Raw genomic sequence first — 23,858 nt, 5'->3', positions numbered from 1 at the left:
TCCAATGCATCAGTTCAGAGGGGTGATTTTCCGGTGTGTTAAAAAGGCTGGACGGAAAAGATAGTGCATACAGTGTGCATTCCAGCTGTCCATTTTTACTCTGGCTGGAAAAGAAAGGTCTGGACTAGAGATGAGCGAGCGTACTCGTCCGAGCTTGATGCTCGGTCGAGCATTAGATACTCGAGATGCTCGTTACTCGAGACGAGCACCACGCGGTGTTCGAGTCACTTCCATTTTCTTCCCAGAAAAGTTTGTGCCGTTTTCTGGCCAATAGAAACACAGGGAAGGCATTACAACTTCCTCCTGTGAAGTTCCAGCCCTATCCCACCCCCCTGCAGTAAGTGGCTGGGGAGATCAGGTGACACCCGAGTATGTAAACTGGGGCCGGCCGCGGCTCGCCACTGATGCATGCTGAGAGACATTACGGAAAGTGCCGTCCTGCTGTAGCTGCTATAGGGAGAGTGTTAGGCTGTTATCTTCGTCTTCAAGAACCCCAACGGTCCTTCTTAGGGGCACATCTGACCATGTGCAGTACTGTTGAGGCTGCTTTTAGCAGTTTTGCACATTTTTTTTTTGTATATCGGATGTGCAGACCATAGCGTCCTCAGTCTGCAGTCATTTTACTGAGTATAGGGGCAGTACTGGTGAGGCAGGGACAGTGGTACAGGGAAAGAGATATACTGGCTATATAGGCCGTGGGCTTTTTCAAAAAAATTGGAAAAAAAATCTTTGGGCTGCCTGTGACCGTGTTCAGTTTACTGTGTGTGTGCTGGGGGTAGTAGTCGCTCATTATTACCCAGCTAAGCCTGTGACCGTCTTCAGTTTACTGCGTGTGTGCTGGGGGTAGTAGTCGCTCATTGATACCCAGCCTTGCGCATAATTTTTTCTGCCTGCACTGTGACCGTCTTCAGTTTACTGCATGTGTGCTGGGGGTAGTAGTCGCTCATTATTACCCAGCCTTGCGCATAATTTTTTCTGGCTGCACTGTGCTTTCAATAACCACAGTCATCCTCCAACAGGGAAATCCATATACAGGCTATATAGGCAGTGGGCTTTTTCCCGAAAATTTGAAAAAAATACTATATTTGGGCTACCTGTGACCGTCTTCAGTTTACTGCGTGTGTGCTGGGGGTAGTAGTCGCTCATTATTACCCAGCTAAGCCTGTGACCGTCTACAGTTTACTGCGTGTCTGCTGGGGGTAGTAGTCGCTCATTATTACCCAGCTAAGCGTTACAGCAGGCTTGCGCATAATTGTTTCCTGGCTCTGCTGTGTCCCTATGTCCCTGGCTCTGCTCCCCCTATACTGCTGCTAGTGATATATTACTGGGGCCTGTCTAGACTGCTACTACTACTGAAATGGAACTAATACTGTGCTCCCCCTATACTGCTGCTTCGGAATTGTTACCGGGGCCTGTCTTGACTGCTACTATTACTGAAGTGGAACTAAGACTGTGCTCCCCCTATACTGCTGCTTTAGTTTTAGTTTAGTTCCCATCGCGGTGCTTTACCTGTCTGCCACTAAGACACTGAGTGACTTGGAAAGGGGGCATAGTGCAGATGGCTTTCCCTTTGCAGTGTTGATTGAGCCACCTGACACCTAGACAGAATGAACACTGTGTGGGCACATGGATTCCCCATCGCTACGTAACTCTTGGCGACATTTGCAGCTCCTGACGGAAGTGGCACAGGATTGGAATGAAGATCAAACGTCGATTTGTCAGTGATTCTCAACTGCATTATGGGCTATCGCCCCGCCCCTTTTAAAGAGGGTCGCTACCTGGCCCTGCCAACCCTCTGCAGTGTGTGCCTCTGGTTCCTCCTCATCACAGAGGCAATTATAAATTGACATGAGGGTGGTGTGGCTATGAAGTGAGCGTGTGGCATGGGGGCAGTTGAAGGGAGCGCAGTGACACTTTTGTGTGTGCAGCAGACGCTGGCTAGTGTGGGGCAGTTGGGCAGCATGTGACCCAGGAGAAGTGGCAGCGGAGTGTCATGCAGGCAGTGATTGTGCTTTGTTGGAGATAGTGTGGTGCTTAGCTAAGGTATGCATTGCTAATGAGGGTTTTTCAGAAGTAAAAATTGTTGGGGGGGGGGGCACGCTTGCCGCTATTGTGGCTTAATAATGGGACCTGGGAACTTGAGATGCAGCTCAACATGTAGCCCCTCGCCTGCCCTATCCGTTTCTGTGTCGTTCCCATCACTTTCTTGAATTTCCCAGATTTTCACAAATGAAAACCTTAGCGGAGCATAGGTCCCATACAAAAATGCTCGGGTCGCCCATTGACTTCAATGGGGTTCGTTACTCGAAACGAACCCTCCAGCATCACGGGAAGTTCGACTCGAGTAACGAGCACCCGAGCATTTTGGTGCTCGCTCATCTCTAGGCTGGACCTATCTTCAGTCCGGAATACCCCAGCCAGTCCCATGGCACCTATGGGAGCCTATGAGAGCTGCCGGAAAAAGGAGGGGGAGGGAGTTTAGCAGCGGTTCTACTAAACTCCCTTTCCCTCTCTGCCCCTTGCCGGCTGTGTGCAAGGGAAAAGGGCAGGGCGAGGCAGGAGATTAGCACAGTAGCTCCCACCCCATGCTGTCCCTCCCATTGCCTGCATATATCGGACTGAAGATAGGTTCAGACCTTTCTTTTCCGGCCGGAGTAAAAATGGCCGGCTGGAATGCACATTGTATGCACTATCTTGGCTGGCCAGTAGAGATGAGCGAGCACCAAAATGCTCGGGTCTCGTTACTCGGGACGAAATTATCGCGATGCTCGAGGGTTCGTTTCGAGTAACGAACCCCATTGAAGTCAATGGGCGACTCGAGCATTTTTGTATATCGCCTAAGGTTTCCATTTGTGAAAATCTGGGCAATTCAAGAAAGTGATGGGAACGACACAGCAACGGATAGGGCAGGCGAGGGGCTACATGTTGGGCTGCATCTCAAGTTCCCAGGTCCCACTATTAAGCCACAATAGCGGCAAGAGTGGGCCCCCCCCCAACAACTTTTACTTCTGAAAAGCCCTCATTAGCAATGCATACCTTAGCTAAGCACCACACTACCTCCAACAAAGCACAATCACTGCCTGCATGACACTCCGCTGCCACTTCTCCTGGGTTACATGCTGCCAAACCCCCCACCCCGCCCGACGCAGTGTTCACAGCGCACACCAAAGTGTCCCTGCGCAGCCTTCAGCTGCACTCATGCCACACCACCCTCATGTCTATTTATAAGTGCGTCTGCCATGAGGAGGAACCGCAGGCACACACTGCAGAGGGTTGGCACGGCTAGGCAGCGACCCTCTTTAAAAGGGGCGGGGCGATAGCCCACAATGCTGTACAGAAGCAATGAGAAATATAATCCTGTGCCACTGCCATCAGGAGCTGCACACATGGGCATAGCAATGGGGAACCTATGTGCCACACCCTATTCATTCTGTCAAGGTGTCTGCATGCCCCAGTCAGACCGCGGTTTTTTATAAATAGTCACAGGCAGGTACAACTCCGCAATGGGAATTCCGTGTGCACCCACAGCATGGGTGGCTCCCTGGAACCCACCGGCGGTACATAAATATATCCCATTGCAGTGCCCAGCACAGCTGATGTAACGTCAGCTTTAATGCAGGTGGGCAAAAAATTAATTGGATTACACTGTAGGCGAGGGCCCACAAAAATTAGTGTACCAACAGTACTAATGTACGTCAGAAAAATTGCCCATGCCCAACCAAGAGGGCAGGTGAAACCCATTAATCGCTTTGGTTAATGTGGCTTAATTTGTAACTAGGCCTGGAGACAGCCCAGTTAAAATAAAAATTGGTTCAGGTGCAAGTTTCAACGCTTTAATGAGCATTGAAACGTATAAAAATTGTTTACAAAAATTATATGACTGAGCCTTGTGGGCCTAAGAAAAATTGCCCGTTCGGCGTGATTACGTCAGGTTTCAGGAGGAGGAGCAGGAGGAGGAGGATGAATATTATACACAGATTGATGAAGCTAGAAGGTCCACGTTTTTGATGGTGATAGAGAACAATGCTTCCATCCGCAGGTGCAGCCTACGTATTGTTTAGGTATCGCTGCTGTCCGCTGGTGCAGAAGAGAAGTTTGGGGAAATCCAGGCTTTGTTCATCTTGATGAATGATAGCCTGTCGGCACTGTCGGTTGACAGGCGGGTACGCTTATCTGTGATGATTCCCCCAGCCGCACTAAACATCCTCTCTGACAAGACGCTAGCCGCAGGACAAGCAAGCACCTCCAGGGCATACAGCGCGAGTTCAGGCCACGTGTCCAGCTTCGACACCCAGTAGTTGTAGGGGGCAGAGGCGTCACGGAGGACGGTCGTGCGATCGGCTACGTACTCCCTCACCATCCTTTTACAGTGCTCCCGCCGACTCAGCCTTGACTGGGGAGCGGTGACACAGTCTTGCTGGGGAGCCAGAAAGCTGTCAAAGTCCTTATAGAGTGTTCCCCTGCCTGTGCTGTACATGCTGCCTGATCTCCGCGCCTCCCCTGCTACCTAATCCGTAGTGGCCAGAATGCGTGTAACGCGAGGGTCACAAGAAAGGCATCCTAACATGAAGTCAGCCATGTGTGCCAGGGTACCTGTATGCAACACATGGCTGTCCGCACTAGGAAGGTCACTTTCAGGATCCTCCTCCTCCTCCTCAGGCCATACACGCTGAAAGGATGACAGGCAAGCAGCATGGGTACCCTCAGCATTGGGCCAAGTAGTCTCTTCCCCCTCCTCCTCCTCCTCCTCATGCTCCTCCTCCTCCTCCTCAACACGCTGAGATATAGACAGGAGGGTGCTCTGACTATCCAGTGACATACTGTCTTCTCCCGCCTCTGTTTCCGAGCGCAAAGCGTCTGCCTTTATGCTTTGCAGGGAACTTCTCAAGAGGCATAGCAGAGGAATGGTGACGCTAATGATTGCAGCATCGCCGCTCACCATCTGGGTAGACTCCTCAAAGTTTCCAAGGACCTGGCAGATGTCTTCCAACCAGGCCCACTCTTCTGTAAAGAATTGAGGAGGATGACTCCCACTGCGCTGCCCATGTTGGAGTTGGTATTCCACTATAGCTCTACGCTGCTCATAGAGCCTGGCCAACATGTGGAGCGTAGAGTTCCACCGTGTGGGCACGTCGCGCAGCAGTCGGTGCACTGGCAGATGAAACCGATGTTGCAGGGTGCGCAGGGTGGCAGCGTCCGTGTCCGTGCTCTGTCAGACCCTGCAGCAGTTCGTGGACCGTGTGCCTCTTCTCTCCTAAGCTGAGTAGTTTCAGCACGGCATGCTGACGCTTGCCCTCCGCTGTGCTGCCGTGCCACGCGACACCGACTGCTGGCGATGTGCTGCTGCTGACACATCTTGATTGCGAGACAGAGGTTGCGTAGGAGGAGGAGGGTGGTTTAGTGGGAGAAGCATACACCGCCGCAGATACCACCTCCGAGCTGGGGCCTGCAATTCTGGGGGTGGGTAGGACGTGAGCGGTCCCAGGCTCTGACTCTGTCCCAGCCTCCACTAAATTCACCCAATGTGCCGTCAGGGAGATATAGTGGCCCTGCCCGCCTGTGCTTGTCCACTGTTAAGTGGACCTTGGCAGTAACCGCGTTGGTGAGGGCGCGTACAATGTTGCGGGAGACGTGGTTGTGCAGGGCTGGGACGGCACATCGGGAAAAGTAGTGGCGACTGGGAACTGAGTAGCGTGGGGCCGCCACCGCCATCATACCTTTGAAAGACTCCGTTTCCACAACCCTATACGGCAGCATCTCCAGGCTGATAAATTTGGCTATGTGCACATTTAACGCTTGAGCGTGCGGGTGCGTGGCGGCGTACTTGTGCTTGCGCTCCAACACTTGCGCTAGCGACGGCTGGATGGTGCGCTGAGAGACATTGGTGGATGGCTCCGAGCACAGCGGAGGTGAGGGTGTGGGTGCCGGCCAGGAAATGGTAGTGCCTGTGTCCTGAGAGGGGGGTTGGATCTCAGTGGCAGGTTGTGGCACAGGGGGAGAGGCAGCGGTGCAAACCGGAGGCGGTGAACGGTCTTCGTCCCACCTTGTGGGTTGCTTGGCCATCATATGTCTGCGCATGCTGGTGGTGGTGAGGCTGGTGGTGGTGGCTCCCCAGCTGATCTTGGCGCGACAAAGGTTGCACACCACTGTTCGTCGGTCGTCTGCACTCTCAGTAAAAAACTGCCAGACCTTTGAGCACCTCGGCCTCTGCAGGGTGGCATGGCGCGAGGGGGCGCTTTGGGAAACAGTTGGTGGATTATTCGGTCTGGCCCTGCCTCTACCCCTGGCCACCGCACTGCCTCTTCCAACCTGCCCTGCTGCTGCACTTGCCTCCCCCTCTGAAGACCTGTCCTCAGTAGGCGTAGCAAACCAGGTGGGGTCCGTCACCTCATCGTCCTGCTGCTCTTCCTCCGAATCCTCTGTGCGCTCCTCCCTCGGACTTACTCCAATTACTACTACCTGAGTGATAGACAACTGTGTCTCATCGTCATCGTCCTCCTCACCCACTGAAAGCTCTTGAGACAGTTGCCGGAAGTCCCCAGCCTCATCCCCCGGACCCCGAGAACTTTCCAAAGGTTGGGCATCGGTCACGACAAACTCCTCCCGGGGCCCGGGAACAGTTCCTGGGAGTCTGCCTGCTCCTCAGAATGTGTCATTGTAATGGAGTGAGGAGGCTGGGAGGAAGGAGGAGCAGCAGCCAGAGGATTCAGAGCTGCAGCAGTGGACGGCGCAGAACTCTGGGTGGTCAATAGATTGCTGGATGCACTTTCTGCCATCCACGACAGGACCTGCTCACACTGCTCATTTTCTAATAAAGGTCTCCCGCGTGGACCCATTAATTGTGAGATGAATGTGGGGACGCCAGAAACGTGCCTCTCTCCTAATCCCGCAGCAGTCGGCTGCGATACACCTGGATCAGGAGCTCGTCCTGTGCCCACACCCTGACTTGGGCCTCCGCGTCCTCGCCCGCATCCACGTCCTCTAGGCCTACCCCTACCCCTCAGCATGCTGTATTACCAGTAGTGCAGAAACAGAACGCTGTAATTAAATGTGCCGCTTATTGGCCTGTGGTTGGAGGCTGACTTCCCTTATGGAACGCACAACAGAGCCAGGAAACAATTTTGTGCACGCCTGTAGTGAGAAGTAGGTGCGTATGACTGAGCTAGTGGAATTCACAGCGCAGAAGCAGTCAAGTGGCCAAAGGCCAGTAGTAGGCCTTAAGTATTTTGCTTCTATTTTTTTTAAATGCTGAGCTGATACAGCAGATAGATACTGTAGGCAGCGTATAATATTATGTATACTGTTTCCCTCTGGCGGGATGACGGCGATCATGTAACAGAAACAGCAGATCCAGGAAACAATTTTGCGCAAGCCTGCTGTAACGCTTAGCTGCGTATTAATTACGACTACTACCCACAGCAGATAGATACTGTAGGCAGCGTATAATATTATGTATACTGTTTCCCTCTGGCGGGATGACGACGATCATGTAACAGAGACAGCAGATCCAGGAAACAATTTTGCGCAAGCCTGCTGTAACGCTTAGCTGCGTATTAATTACGACTACTACCCCCAGCAGATAGATACTGTAGGCAGCGTATAATATTATGTATACTGTTTCCCTCTGGCGGGATGACGGCGATCATGTAACAGAGACAGCAGATCCAGGAAACAATTTTGCGCAAGCCTGCTGTAACGCTTAGCTGCGTATTAATTACGACTACTACCCACAGCAGATAGATACTGTAGGCAGCGTATAATATTATGTATACTGTTTCCCTCTGGCGGGATGACGGCGATCATGTAACAGAGACAGCAGATCCAGGAAACAATTTTGCGCAAGCCTGCTGTAACGCTTAGCTGCGTATTAATTAAGACTACTACCCCCAGCAGATAGATACTGTAGGCAGCGTATAATATTATGTATACTGTTTCCCTCTGGCGGGATGACGGCGATCATGTAACAGAGACAGCAGATCCAGGAAACAATTTTGCGCAAGTCTGCTGTAACGCTTAGCTGCGTATCAATTACGACTACTACCCCCAGCAGAAAGATACTGTAGGCAGCGTATAATATTATGTATACTGTTTCCCTCTGGCAGGATGACGGCGATCATGTAACAGAGACAACAGATCCAGGAAACAACTTTGCGCAAGCCTGCTGTAACGCTTAGCTGCGTATTAATTATGACTACTACCCCCAGCAGATAGATACTGTAGGCAGCGTATAATATTATGTATACTGTTTCCCTCTGGCGGGATGACGGCGATCAATTTTTTGGAAAAAGCCCACTGCCTATATAGCCTGAATATCTCTTTCCCTGCCTCACCAGTACTGGTCCTATACTCTGTACAATGACTGCAGACTGCGGACGCAATGCTCTGCACGGCCGATATACAAAAAAAAAAAAATTGTGCAACACTGCTAAAAGCAGCCTCCACACTACTGCACACGGTTAGATGTGGCCCTAAGAAGGACCGTTGGGGTTCTTGATGCCTAAAATCACTCCTAACGCTCTCCCTATAGCAGCTCCGGCATCAGCAGCACTTTCCCTGATCTCTATCAGAATGCATCTGTGGCAAGCCGCGGGAGGGTCCGATTTATATACTCGGGTGACACCTGATCTCGCCAGCCACTCACTGCAGGGGGGTGGTATAGGGCTTGAACGTCGCAGGGGGAAGTTGTAATGCCTTCCCTGTCTTTCTATTGGCCAGAAAAGCGCGCTAACATCTCAGGGAAGGAAGTGAAAGTAACTCGAACATCGCGTGGTGCTCGCCTCTAGTAACAAGCATCTCGAACACGCTAATACTCGAACGAGTATCAAGCTCGGACGAGTACGTTCGCTCATCTCTACTGGCCAGCCATTTTTACGCATCGGAAAATCGCCCATCTGAATTTTCGGCCAGCGTTTTTTCACTGCAAAATTACCACGATAAAAAGCTTATGTGAATAAAGCCTAAGAAAGTATAAAAGGGGTAAAAGGTCTACCTTTAGACTGTCTAGTCTAACTGTATATCAACTATTAGTTGCCTAAGTTTTATGACACTTTGTGCCAAAATTTTGGTGCAATTATTGAGTGTCACACTTTCTTTAAAGCCATGTTCCTTTTAGACAACTTGAAACAAGCATCTGAAAGTGTCTAAAACACATCAATAAATGTGGTGCAAAGTATGCAAAACATTTTTTTCTGGCAGTATTTGCCCCATAATTTTTCTCCAGTCTCAATCATGGAAATCGGTATATATAGGCCAGACGTAGCAGTTGCATCCAAGCCCTAGTACATGATGTGGGCTCCAAGTTCCCTTTCAACGTAACAGAACACCAAAATTATAAAATGTATGAGGTAGGTGGGATCTATTAACAGATTCTACAATGGGGTCCAGAAGCTTTTAGTTACACATCTTGTTTCAATTCATTTTCAATCCAAACCATGTTCACTGCATACACTGAGGAGTTAGTATGATTTTCCACAACAAAAGCTTTTTTGTTTAACCCCTTAAGTACACTGGCATTTTTGTTTTTTCTCTCTACTTTCAAGAAATACATTTTTTAAATTTTATCATTGTTACAGCAATTGGAGGGCTTGTTTCTTCGTGGGACAGGTTGTATTTTTTAATGGTATCATATATAATGTACTGAAAAACTTTAAACATTTTCTAAATGGGGTGAAATGGGAAAAAAAAATCAATTTTGACATTATTTGGGAGGGTCTTGTTTTTACAGTGTATATGGTATGGGAAAAATAGTATGCTAAGTTCATTCTGTGGGTCAGTATGATTATTGAGTTAGGTGAAAAATTGATATAATTTTTTTGTGAACTATTTAAAAAAAATATCTTTAAAAAATACTTTCTGTCACCATATTCTAAGCTCCATAACTCTCTTCATTTTCAGCTGATGAGGTTGTGTGAGGGAATGTTTTTGTGTGACAAATTGTAGTTTCTATTAGTACCCTTTGGGACACATATGACTTTTTGATCTTTTTTTTAATAAAAATATTTCCCAAAGATGGTGAACGAAAAAGCATAATGCTAGCATTGTGAGTATTATTTCTGATGGTGTTCATTGTGTACGATAAATATTAAGTTATTTTTTTTTTAATCAATTTGTTCTTTATTGATTTTGTAATTTTTTTCCCTTTAGTAAGGGTACAAATAAAACATACATACATTGCTTTTGCACGTCTGTAAATATAATTGAAAACAAACTGTTTATATTAAACAAGAATTGAGTAACTTACTCTTTGTCTAGAGTCTTTGTATAGTCCATAGCTTTAACTTGAACGAAGAGCAGATTAGTTAAGCAATAAAGTAAGAATTAGTTCTGCTGGGAACAAAATTACATTTATCATTGTGCATTACATCCTATATTTTAAACCAGTAATAAACGACAGGATAACAATCAGGTGTGGAGGGGGGGAGAGGAGGAGGAAAGGAAGGAAGGGAAGCTATGACAGTATTATGTCAATTATCAAACATCAACTGCTACGCCAATTAGATTTGTAACTAAGGTTTCCGTTTTTTTTTTGTTTGTTTTTTTTTTATATTATTATTTTATTTTTTTTCCCTTCAGCACGGGTGCATATGAAACAAACATACATGCATACTTTGCTAATGGAATTTTAGCGTACATCAATAGAAGGAAGCTGTTTACAATAGACAGAAAAATTATAAAGCTTACCCTTTATGGATATTCTAGCCTATACTAAGCGTTCAAATAACAATAGGGTATGGAAGGGGAGGAGGAGGGGGGGGGGGAGGGAGGGAGAGAGGGGGGGGGGGAGACGGGGAGGGGAGAGGGATAGGTAGGGGGAACTGCTTTGAAAATATTATTTCAATAGTCATACATTGGCTATAAGGTCAAGTGGATTTGTAACCAAGGGTTCCATTTGTTTTGATATTTTACGAATTCTCCATTTTTTTAGGGCATAAAGTTTCTCATATGTGTTGTGGTCGGTTAGGGACTGCATTAATTCTGGGATGGTGGGGACATTAGCCGCTCTCCACTTCCTTGAGATCAAGAGCTTGGCCGCCAGGAGGATATGGCCCAGTAACTTTTTCATAGGATGTGGAATACATTTGTTGTTCAGTAAGAGAATAGCTAATTCAGGGGATCTGGGAATGAACACCTTCGAGATTCTTCTCAAGAGAGAGAAGACCCCATCCCAGAAGTGTGAGAGCTTTGGGCACTCCCAGAATATATGGAGAATACTGCCCCTGTGGCCGCAGTGTCTCCAGCATCTGTCGTCGGATTTCGTGAACGCTCTCGCCAAAACCATTGGCGTGAGGTACCATCTGGTCACAACTTTAGTATGAACCTCTAAGATATTCGCATTGATAGATGCACTGTTTGCCCACTTGAAGGCAGTCAGCCATTCTTCTGGAGAGAATTTCCCCCCCAGATCTCTCTCCCAGTTGAGAATATGTGCGCGCTTTACTCCACCCATGTCGCCTGAGAGTCTGTCATAACAGGCTCTCATTTGGGATCGAGACACCGGGTAGGGGTCATTCATGACATCCAAGAGGTCACCCGACACTCTTACTTTTTCTATGTTAATAGAATTCAAAACAGATCTTATTTGGAGATATCTGAAGGCCTCCCCCGGGGGCAGACCATATCTCGCGCTCAGAGCTTGAAACGGGACCAACTTGTCCTTTTTTAATATGTCGTCTAAGTGTGTGATTCCTTTCTTAGTCCAACTCTCCAAGTGGAGATTGGGGACAAGGTATTCTAGTGTGGAAATGGGGATATTATCCACTTTTTTCCCCTTGCGGCGGTTAGTGTTTTGGGCTAGCCATTTCCATGAGTCTAATGAAGCTTGTATTATAGGGGAAATAGATTGGGGTTTGTATAGTGGGAGCACCGGAGAGGAGAGAGAGGCCAACAGGGATGCCAAGAGAAGAGAGCGGATAGGCCTTCCCTCATTCATCTGAGTCTCGATCTGCAGCCAGCTTGGGCCTATTTTTGTTTTTAACCAGTGCCTTGATTGGTTAATATTGGATGCATGAAGGTATGACCACAGGTTCGGTACACCTAAACCTTCTTGTTTTCTATTGAGGAATAAAATGGAGGCAGCAACTCTTGGTCTCTTGCCTCCCCATACGAAGTCTGAGAGTTGTTTTTGGAGCTTTGCTACCATCAGCCTAGGAATCGGGAGAGTAACTGTGCGGAATATATATAAAATTTTGGGGAGAATTAGCATTTTATAAAGTGTAGCTCTTCCCATCCATGAAGGTTCTTTTTTCGTTAAAGCTGCTAATTCTGTTTGGAGGTTGGCCAGCAAGGGCAAGAGGTTTGTTGGGACCATGTTGGTTAGGGGACTACATAGTTTGATTCCGAGGTACGGAATATCCTTACCTCCCCACTTAAAGGGGAACTCTTCCTGGATGCTGAGTTTTAGAGATTTGTCCAAGTTGATAGGGAGAATTTGGGATTTGTCTATATTTAATTTATAGTAAGATACTTTACTAAACTCTTGAATAATTTTGTAGGTTTCCCTCAAAGATGAGATAGGGTCTGTAAGCAGAAGTAGGACGTCGTCCGCAAAAAGACTTATTTTGTGTTGTCTAATGCCCGCCGATATTCCCCTGATTCTTTCATTAATTCTAATCGCCTCTGCCAAGGGCTCCATAACGAGCGTGAACAGAAGAGGGGATAGGGGGCAACCCTGACGGGTGCCATTTGTTATTTGAAAGGGTTTTGATATAATCCCGTCTACTAAGACCCGCGCTGAAGGGGAGCTATATAGGGCTCGAATGACCCCAAGAATGTTCCCCCCGAAGCCGAACTTTTCTAGCGTGGCGAAGGCGAACCCCCAGTGAAGCCTATCAAAGGCTTTTTCAGCATCTAAAGCCAGTAAGATAGTTGGGGTATGGTCCGCCTCCGCCACTGCCATGAGATTCAGGACCCTCCTAGTGCCATCCGACGCCTGCCTTCCCTTTGTGAACCCCACCTGGTCCCCATGCACTATCTGTGGGAGAATTTTTAACAGGCGCTGGGCTAATATTTTTGAATATATTTTTGTATCGCTATTTAGCAGTGAAATGGGCCGGTAGTTCGCGGGTGAGTTCGGAGGTTTCCCCTGCTTAGGGATTGTGACTATAGTTGCGTTCAGCATTTCTTTCGGGAGGTTACCTGTAGATATTGCTTTATTGAATGTATCAGCCAAACAAGGCGCCAGGTTCGGGGCAAAATCTTTATAATATTCATTGGAAAATCCATCTGGACCCGGGGCCTTGTGGGCTTTTAGAGATTTAATTGTATCATGAATTTCCAAACAGGAGACAGGGGAGTTTAGTATTTCCAGGTGGTCCTCTGTGATAGTGGGAAGATCAATCCCTTCTAAGAAGTTGTTAATTTGTTGGATGTCTGGCTGAGGAGTGGAGACGTCTTTATTTAAGTTATATAAGTTGGAATAGAATACGCTGAATTCATCAGCTATAGCCTGAGGATGGGTTATTTTAGTATTCGTTCCATCTTGCTTGACTAGGAATGGAATTTTAGTTGGCGCCTGTCGTTGTTTTATTATCCTAGCCATCAGTCTGGAGGGTTTGTTGTAGGCTGTATAATAATTCATCTTTGAGAAATTCAAGGTTTTAACGTAATCGCCAATCAGCTCCTGGCGGAGTTCACGGCGAAGAGACATCAGTTCTCTGTGTAGATCAATTGAGGGGGATATCCGAATGTTTTGCTCAACATTCGCAATTTGCGCGAGGATGTTATTTATTTGGAGCTGTTTCATTTTTTTGTGATGAGAGCTCATTTTAATTAAAATTCCTCTCAAGTAAGCCTTGTGGGCACACCAGGTGGAGAAAACATCCACGTCCGGGTTGCTGTTTAATGAGAAGTACTCAGTTAGTGCTTCTTTAATGGATTTTTTGTGCTCCGGAAGTCTCATAAGGGGAACATTAATTCTCCAACTCCCAAGGGACGGGGGGGCCCGTGCAGTTTCCAATGTGAGAAAGACGGGGGAGTGGTCCGACCACGTGGTCGCACCTATGTCCGCGTTCTTTACTGCTGGAAGGGTCCACTTGTCCACTAGAAATAGATCAATCCTCAAAAAGGATCTGTGGCGAGGGGAGTAGTATGTGTAATCTCTGGAAGTGGAGTTAAGGCATCTGTAGGAGTCAAAGAGCGCTTGTTTGTGCAACCAAGGCGAGAGCACATGAGACGTCCTTGTGGTTGGATTGGAAGAGTCAAGCTGTCTATCGGGCACAATATTAAAGTCCCCACATATAATGAGTTTGCCCTTTTGGGCTTTGCGAATTTTTTTTGAGATCTTATTTAAAAAGGAAATTTGTGAGGAATTTGGGGCGTAAACGTTGACTAGTGTTAATGGAGTATTATTAAAATTGCCCACTAGAATTATGAATCTACCTTTGGGGTCTAGTATTTCTTCGGTAAGTGTGAAATCTATCGTATCTTTAATGGCTATTATTGTCCCCGCTCTCTTCTCTTTGGCGCAGGAAAAAAACATTCCTGGAAATTTTTTATGAGTGAATGAGGGGTGCTTTCCGAAGGCAAAGTGTGACTCTTGAAGACACAAAATGTCTGTTTTATCTCGGAGCGCATCTCTCCAAACCGCCGACCTCTTGAAGGGGGAGTTAAGCCCTTTCACATTTAATGAGCATATTTTTAACGCCATCATATCAGAGAGAAATACGCGGTGGAATCCTGGACCCATACACAATTATTGACTCTTATTTGTTCGGAGGGGGAGAGGCAAACATAAACATTCAAAACATAATTATCTGGCCTTAGACAAAGAACAACAGGGCCAGAAAACATTTCTTTTCTAGAAATAGTAAACATATATCTGTCAAATTTTTTCATTTCTGACAGTTGAAGAATAATCTCGCAGGATTGAGATCCTGCAAAGGAGTGGGGGGTAATAAAAGTTCACCCAACGAATGAGGAAGTTCAACCTCCACTTTGTAAAGAGATGCGTAACTCAGCGGGGTGAGCGAGATTGTGAGCTTTCTTCTTCCATCGGCTCTCGGGACCGCTGGTTGGGAGCTTTATTGTGGGCATCCTCGGCAATATGGAGGCCCCAAGCGGAAAGAGCTTTTTCACCTTCTTCCGGCTTGGTAAAAATATGAGTGATGCCTTCTCTATGAAGGATAAGCTTAGTGGGGAAACCCCATTTGTAAGGCATTTTTTCCCTCCTTAGTGTTGTGGTGACGCGAGAAAATGATTTTCTAGCTTGAATGGTGGTAGCGGATAAGTCCACAAATAATTTAATATTTGAAAACTGTGGAGGAAGGTCATGCATGTTGCGAGATGCGAACATAAGTGCCTCTTTGACATGGAAATAATGAATTCGCACTATAACATCGCGTGGGACATTCTCGTGAAAGAATTTCGGTTTCTGTAGACGATGCGCTCTATCGATAACTAGCTCTTGACTAGGGGTAGAGGGCAGGAGCTTTTTTATTAATTGCATCAAAAAGTCCTTCAGATCTGTTGGACTGACCTTCTCAGGAATGCCCCTGAACTTAACATTATTGCGGCGATTGCGATCTTCCAGATCCGCCATTTTTATTTTGATCTGATCAACTTCTTCCTCCAGGGCATAATGGGCGTCTATTAACGTATTATGGGAGTTGGTCAATTCACTCATTTTATCTTCTATGCGGGACGTTCTCTCCTCTATTGCATTTATGGAAGAGGTAAATGTAGATGAGAACGTATGTAAGTCCTCCCTCATGGTGGTTCTTAGGGCCAGCATCATCTCCTTTATAAAAACCTTGGATGCGGGTTGATCTGATGTGGGGACCATGTCCAGCAATTCTGTGTTATTAAATGTAGGCACTAAAGTGTTAACTTCCTCCTCCATCCTTGGTCTCCTTTTTTCAGGACTTGCAGATGGGGAGGAATTGTCTCCTGAGGGTGACATGTGGCTGGGCGCCATTTTGGCTTGGGGAGAGCTGATGCATGTAATGGGTGCTGGTTTATCACTCACCGCTCCCAGGTCTAGATGACGGCGAGAGTCCCTCCGGGTGGATGCAGGGCCCTCCGGGGATGTCTCCTGGCTCTGTGGAGGAGCTGGAACGGAGCTGTGGAGATCCTTCATAGAGGAGAGGCGCGCTGCCGACGGGGTCCTCCTGCCGCTGCGGGCGGAGAAAAAGTCCGCTACCGGGACCGGGGAAGCTTTCGTGGTCCTCCGTCTGGTCATAGCTGCTTGCTAGAGGTACCGGTGTATCTCCGGGGGAGAAGTAGCGCCCGCTGAAGCTGTGTAAGTTGCTTAGGAGGTTGAAGGAGAGCGGAGCTCACAGAATGGCGACCGTCACTTTCCTCGGTTAGGCCACTCCCCCCAATATTAAGTTATTTTAATAGATCAAACTTTTTATGAATGTGGTTATACTCTACATGTTTTTTTTTAAGTTAGAAATTGGAAAAGTTTTTATGAACTTTTTTTATATTTTTTTATTATTGTAATAATTTTAAAAAATTATTTAACTTATTTTTTTCCCTTTTTTTATTCCACATAAGAGAGTTGAACAAGCAAGTGTCTGACCAGTCATAGAAAATACTGCAGCGTTTCAGTATTACAGATATATTGTATTCCTGCAGGCAGGACTAAATACGCAGACATACTTGGCAGTCCTCAGGCCCTTTACAGGCCCCAGGCTACCATGACACCTGAATGGAACCCTGCCATCGATCACATTGCAGGGGGGCCATTTGGGAAATAAAGAAAGCTTTCTCCCTCTGTTAGGAGATTTTAACATTGCTGCCAGAATTGACAGTGGCATGTAAATGGCTAACAGCTACAATCAGAGTTATCTGTGGCTGGGTGTCAGCTGTCAAAAACATGGATCCATTACATACACTCCCCACGACCAGAGGGAGTTCAAATACATCCTTTGGCCTGAAGGGGTTAGACTTTTTAAAATTTGCTTAAAAACATCTACATTGAGGGCTTAGTCAGACGGGCGTTTTTTGCCGCGATTTGCGCATGCGCATGCGTCCGGCGATTTTTTAAAACCATTGCTTCGCAATGGTATCGGACACATGAGCGCTTTTTATGCGCTCGTCCGAAAAATTATAGAACAAAAAATCGCAGATCGCACCTATCTGCGATCTGCGATTCCTGTTCGCTTCTGTATATGCGCTCAATGGGGCCGGCGGCAGCAGCGCCGACCCCATTGAGAACATATAGAAGACAAATCATTCTTCTCTGCCACAGCTGTAACAGCTGTGGCAGAGAAGAACGATGTTTGCCCATTGAATTCAATGGAGCGGCAATACAGCCGCTCCATTGAAAGCAATGGGCTGCCGGCGTGCGCGGGGTTAATTGTCGGGAAGGGGTTAAATATATAAACCCTTCCCTGCAATTCATGCTAAAATGTGTTAAAATAAAAAAAAATTGTATACTCACCTTTCCGCTGCAGCCGGAGTCCAGCCGCGGCCGCTGTCAGTTCTCCTGAACTGCTTCTCGGCACTATTCAGCCGGCGGGGCTTTAAAATCCCCGCCTGCTGAATGATCTGCTCTGATTGGTCACAGCCTGACCAATCAGAGGCCGGTTTCACTCACACACCCATTCATGAATTCATGAATGGGTGAGTGACTGCTGCCTCTCAGCGCTGAGCCAATCAGGGGCAGGTCTGACTCACATCCATTCATGAATTCATGAATGGGTGTGAGTGAGGCATGCCTCTGATTGGCTCAGCGCTGAGCCAATCAGGGGGCAGGTCTGACTCACACCCCCTTCACACCCACTGCAGGACGGCTGCCCGGAGCTGCAGGCAGAAGGTGAGAATGCAATTTTTTTTTATTTTAACACATTTTAGGATGGATTGCAGGTAAGGGCTTATATATTTAAGCCCTTACCGACAATTCATCCCGGGCTCGCCCGCAGCGCATTGCTTTCAATGGAGACGGCTGTATTGCCGTCTCCATTGAATGCAATGCGCTGGACAGCTCCGGCCCGTTTCTAATGAAACACGGCTAGGAGCAGATTTTCGGGCGATTTGCGGGCGACTTGCGCGCACCGGTCACGCGATTTGCGGATGCGCATCTGTCATGCGATCCGCAAATCGCGGCAAAAAACGCCCGTCTGACTAAGGCCTAAAGATGAGCGAACACCCAAATGCTTGAGTCAAGCTTTTTGTAAAATTCGAGAGCTCTACTCGAGTAACGAACCCCATTGACTACAATGCGAGACTCGAGCATCTTTGTATGTGGGACACCGGGTGCAGAGCTTTTTTTCCCCCCTAGCTTCATATCTCTCTCTCTCTCTCTCTCTCACTTCCCCTTGCCTGCCAGACAAAAAAAATTGCCCATGACGCGCGCTGCGTCGCAGCGGGAAGGGGCCAAAACAGGCACGTCACAGCGGGGTGGAGCCAAAAACTGGGGCGGGGTCGAACACGGCTTGATGCTTGTTTGAGTAACGAGCACCATCGAGTATGCTAATACTCGAACGAGCATCAAGCTCGACAGAGTACGTTCGCTCAACTCTAATCTACATCCAACTAATGTCTGTCTTTCTAACATGTAAAAATTCTTAAAATAATACATTGCCTGAAAATAGTGTTAGGAGTGATGTATTGCATTGCGACAAATAGCTGTGTTGATTTTGTATTTTTCATCTTTCCACAAAAATTTAATTAATGGAATAAACATTTTATTGCAAAAAGCATAAAACTTTTGCTCCAGCTCTGCTTTAAAATATTTTGTCACAATGAAAGAATAGAAAACGATAGTACAGCTGCCTGCTGTTTTATATACATAATGTACATCTGCCATCTGCTGTGCTCTTCATCCACAAAGGCCACACTTCCAATAAAATAGAAGTTTTACTTATTTATTGAACACTGGCATTTTATTAATATAAATATATAAAGCATTCATTTTTATACCACAGAAAATCTGTAATATAGGCTGGAATTTCACAGTTTATAGCATATAGTGCAGTTTGCAATGTACTATGTTCTTTGCTAATGTATTGTTTGAGTTCATAGACTGTTCAGAATGGATTAGGGAAATGTGGTTTACTACATTATTTTTTATTGTATTTCTCAAATCAACTTTTAATATAAGCAAAACAGTCAAAACAGTCATCAGGACACTAAAAAAATAGTTTGATTTCCTTAGATGTCAATGCCTTAAAGGGGTTGTCTCATCGTGCAATAAATATGAGCCATACAGAAGTTATTCACTTACCTGCTCCGTTGCTGGCGTCCCCGTCTCCATGGCTCCGTCTAATTTCGGGGTCTTCTTGCTTTTTTAGACGCGCTTGCGCAGAAGGGTCTTCTCCCTTCTGGACGGTCCGGGCACGAGTGGCGTTCTGGCTCCGCCCCCTTCTACGCGTCATTGCGTAGCTCCGCCCCGTCACGTGTGCCGATTCCAGCCAATCAGGAGGCTGGAATCGGCAATGGAACGCACAGAGCCCATGGTGCACTATGGGAGAAGACCCGCGGTGCACCATGGGAGAAAACCGCAGTGCATCCCTGGGAAAGGACCGGCGGCCGTCTTGGGAGAAGAATTTTATAAGTTCATCTTTCATCACATCGGTGAGTAGCAAGCGGTTTAAAAACCGCTTTAAAATGCTATTTTATGCCAGGGGGGTGACAGGGGGAATGGGCTAATGTAAAATTTTGATGTTTGCCGCGAGACAACCCCTTTAAAGGGGTTTTCTGAACAATACAGGCATTGGTGGCAGCAATTTATAAGGGTAAATCTTAAGGATTGTTGTTTTTAAAGTCAGTGGGCACTTCCACAGGGAAAAAAAAATATTTTTACAGGATAGTGGTTATCTTAAGTAAAAAATTCACAAAGTGTCCAGCTGCAATCTCCATCACTTAATTTATTTCCAGAACCCCCGATATGCAATTTGCAAACTTCTACTAGGATTTGACATTTCTCATTTGGGGGTGCCCCTCTTAGTAAAACATACTGGACAGTAGATTTGTGAATCTAGTATGCTGCTGCCTTCACTAGCTCAAACAGGGCCAGCTCCAGATTTGTGCAGGCCCTTGGACAACTATCTCAGTGGGCCCCTTTGTAGTGTGTAACATACATGCAGCAGTAAATCTACCAGCAGCACATACAGTGGCCATATGATAGTAAATACCAGTTCTACACAAGTGTTTTGCAGATCAAGTATGTGATTACAGTACCATTATATCCAATGATCAGAGGTGATGTCCTCTCTGGAGTTGTTCAGTTCCCCTTTTCTTCTTATCTGACCCAGACTGTCATGACGACTTCTCCCAACCACAACTTGTCTCTGTGGAATTTATTAAAAAGAAATCTTCGGCTCCTTGCTTTTCCATCACCCTCTCTATTTCATCTACACCTTTACAGAACCCCCCTTCTATAGTACACAAAATAGTAATAATTCCACTTGTGGTACACGATACAGTAGTACTGTCCCCATTTTTGTGCTCCCTGTGGACCACACACAACAAATGCTACCCATAATTACCCTCGCACAGTAAAAGTGCCCCACTTAACAATAGTGCCTTCTTTATGTCCTCACTCAGTAATAATACCCCATTTTGTCCTCATTCACTAATTATGTTCCGTTTTAGAATTAATGTCTCCTTTGCCCCCTCTCAGAAATAATGCTGCTGTTTGCCATTTTTTAGAAATATTGCCCCCTTGCATAAATATTGTCCCTGTTTTCCCACTTTCAGGAATAATTTATCTGTTTGCCTCCTTTTAGAAGTAAAGTACTCTTTTCAGTAATAATGCCCCCTTTTTAGTAATAATACTCCTACTTCAAATGAAAAACATGACTGCTGTGCATGATCCAGCAGCCTGGGCCCCCCATGACCCATCTTTAGTTAGCCATTGGAGTGGCTCAGTGGACCCTGGCATCTGCCTGAGTTTGCCAAGTGCTGACGCCAGGCCTGAGCTCAGGGTTTCCTTCCTGTACAGAATCCTGCTTCGAAAACCCATTAGGGATCTTATCTTTTCTTTTTTGTGCTAACAGAGTCTGATGCCAAGGAGTGTGTAATTTCCCCATCCCTCCAGTTGGTTCTTTTCTTTCTCTCCTTGTGATTTCTCTCCTCACTGATGGGTGACTGCTGTACGTGCTTTCTTGTTTATCTACACTCTGATATAGTATACCCTGTGTGACCCGCCCACCCTAAAAACCTGGATGCTTTTCTTTTTCTCTGCACTCTGATTGCCATGTGCATCTCCCTCCCCACCAATCTAGCATATATAACACTGAGAGGGAAGAATAGAGCAGAAGTAGAAGACAAAAGAGCAGCGTGCTGTCAGTTTTACATATCCCAGAAGCAGGACAGTCCGCTATGTCTAGGAGTTGCACAGACTCTACAAACACCAAAATAGAAGAACATTTGAAAAACAAAAATTTTTCAGAAACAATGCCTAGTTTTGCATTTAATATGCAAATTAAAAGAAAAAAAGCTATTTTGGGCCAAGGTGTCTTTAACCTATACACTCAAAAACATGTACATTAGTAAGCAGTTAAAATGATTAAAAGTGTTTTATTATGTTTATACAGTCTAATTGTCTGGTTAAATTAATTGTACCAATTACCTTAGCAACAGAGGGAGCGAAATGAAGATAGTAAAATTTACAAAATGACACCAAAGGAGCAATTTTGTTTGCGTTAAATTCTTTTGTTAACAAAACTGTGACGACCAAATGACACTTTGAAATTTTCTTGAGTTTATAAATGTCTTTCTTGCCAAAAAATACAAAGTAAGAAGCTACATGCTTCAATAGAAGAAAATTCTCAGGTTTATTATTCTGAAACGACTTCTTCACAAGTATTAAAAACCTGACGAAAACTAATGAAAATTGCATTGATTGTTTAGAGTAGTTTCAATGAGTCCAATGTATATCTTTTCCTCATTGTGAAACACTCCAGTAACCTCACATTTCTATGGTCTGCAAACATCAGAAACCTGATCTGCTCTAGATTAGAGCATTTATATAAATTAGACCCACTATAATAATTGGAAGGCATTTCTGTTGCAGCAGGCCAAAACCTTTTCATTTTCAGGCTGAAGCAGTTTGAAAAACATTAGAAATGTTGCAATTATTTTTAATTGCTGTGTTCAGGATAGAGCAATTTAAAATTACCAGAGCTTCAATTTTTAGCACTTTAATTTGGAACTGAATCAGGCAATTTTCAGTCGTGGCAGTTTAAGATATATTAAGCCAATTTTCAAATGTGGCATTTAGAGAAAATCAAATCAAATCTAACTTATGTTAAAAGCAGAGAAGGTCATGTCAACAACATTGCCAGTAAGATAAAGTTAAAGTGCATATAAGACACAGAGAACAACCTGCAATTAACATTTGTGTGTGTTGTTGCATAATATTGAAAAGGGTAAATAGAAGAATTACAAAACGTACGTGCAAAGTGACAAGTCTCCATTTTTTATCATTCATTTTCTATTTTGATTTTTTGTGTTCTGAAAAAGGTCTTCATTCTATAGGATTTAAGAAAAGGGCAGAGTTCTACTTTGCTATTACATGTTAAATAATAGGCAGTAATATTTATCTGAATTATTTTAAACTTGGTCGAGACCTTCTGAACATGCAAATATTGTGGGATAGAGCCAGAAACAAATTTCATTTGTAAATGATCTTTTAAAAATGAAGAGGATCATTATTAAGCATGATGCGGTATGCAGATAGAAGGCGACTGCCAAAAGCCTCTAATAGGTTATTTAACAGGAAGTGACTTGGCCGCTTAAAATGCTGTAGTGGCAAAGCCAGAATTTATTGCAATTTTTATCCACACATGTCATCAAAGTGAACAGTTACTATGCTATTTGCTTGCTCATGGTAAGCTTTATCATTTGGATGTTATTACTTTAACCCTTTCCAATCCAATTTGTATCCTGGTTTTCCTAGGGGACTTACTCCTTTTCTGCCATTATACAACAGCGCTATATGCTGGCTAAAGCCAGTACTGCATGATGTGACACATTGGATAGGGTCCGATAGCAGAGAGGCTGGCAATATACAGTAAGAGAACCCTGACGGACGTCTTCCAACATCGGAGGTGTACAGCCTTAAATCATAATGTCTTCAGAGGTCAGACAGTGGATTGCAAAGGGTTAAAAGACTATTATCAAACAAAGCGCTCTTACACAAAACCTTATTACCAACTGTGTACAACCTCTAAGATGTATGGAGCTGTCAACTTGTATCTATAGAAGTCTATGGGGCTTTACTATGCTTCCACAATTTTACAGAGTAGGCTGTAAAGAAAAAGGTGGCAATTTCCCCACATTGTAGAACTGTACTGTAGCACACGAACACCAATAATTTTGGTATAGAACTCCATGTTGGTTCCAACACAGCTTTGCCACCTACAAATGACTTCAATCAATGGATTAGAAGAAGCATGGCTGATTCCCTCTAAGAATAGAGCCAGACCTGTCCACATGTTGTGTGTGATATTTCAGCAAAGCATCATTCTCTTCAATATAGCTAAATTGAAATGTCTAACACAACCTGTGGACAAGTAGTGTACGTACTGTTTCTGGAGGAAAGCAGACATATTTTTCTAATCTTGTATAACTATTTGAAGAAATTATAGCTCCTCAAGCTAGGCTCACAACTTCATTTATTTCTTAATGATTATACATGACAAACATAATTCGTTCCTATGTACAGACATTGGGGAAGATATACTGTACTAATACTGTCTAATCAGACAGTGCGAATGTAGACTAGACAGTCTTCAAATATACCAGATTTATCAGCGGCACATGCTGGTTGATAAATCTGATTTATCTTTAGACTTTAACTTTATGTCAACTATTAGTTGGCTCAGTTTATAACAAAATTTTTGCCAAACGTTCGTGTAATTTTTGGAGCACAGTGTCACTTTTAGGCCGCACCTCTTTTCCCCAAAGCCATA

This window comes from Eleutherodactylus coqui, chromosome 7 (genome assembly GCF_035609145.1).
Source record: "Eleutherodactylus coqui strain aEleCoq1 chromosome 7, aEleCoq1.hap1, whole genome shotgun sequence".
NCBI classification, from domain to species: Eukaryota; Metazoa; Chordata; class Amphibia; order Anura; family Eleutherodactylidae; genus Eleutherodactylus; species Eleutherodactylus coqui.
Note: the sequence above shows the minus strand (reverse complement) of the source record.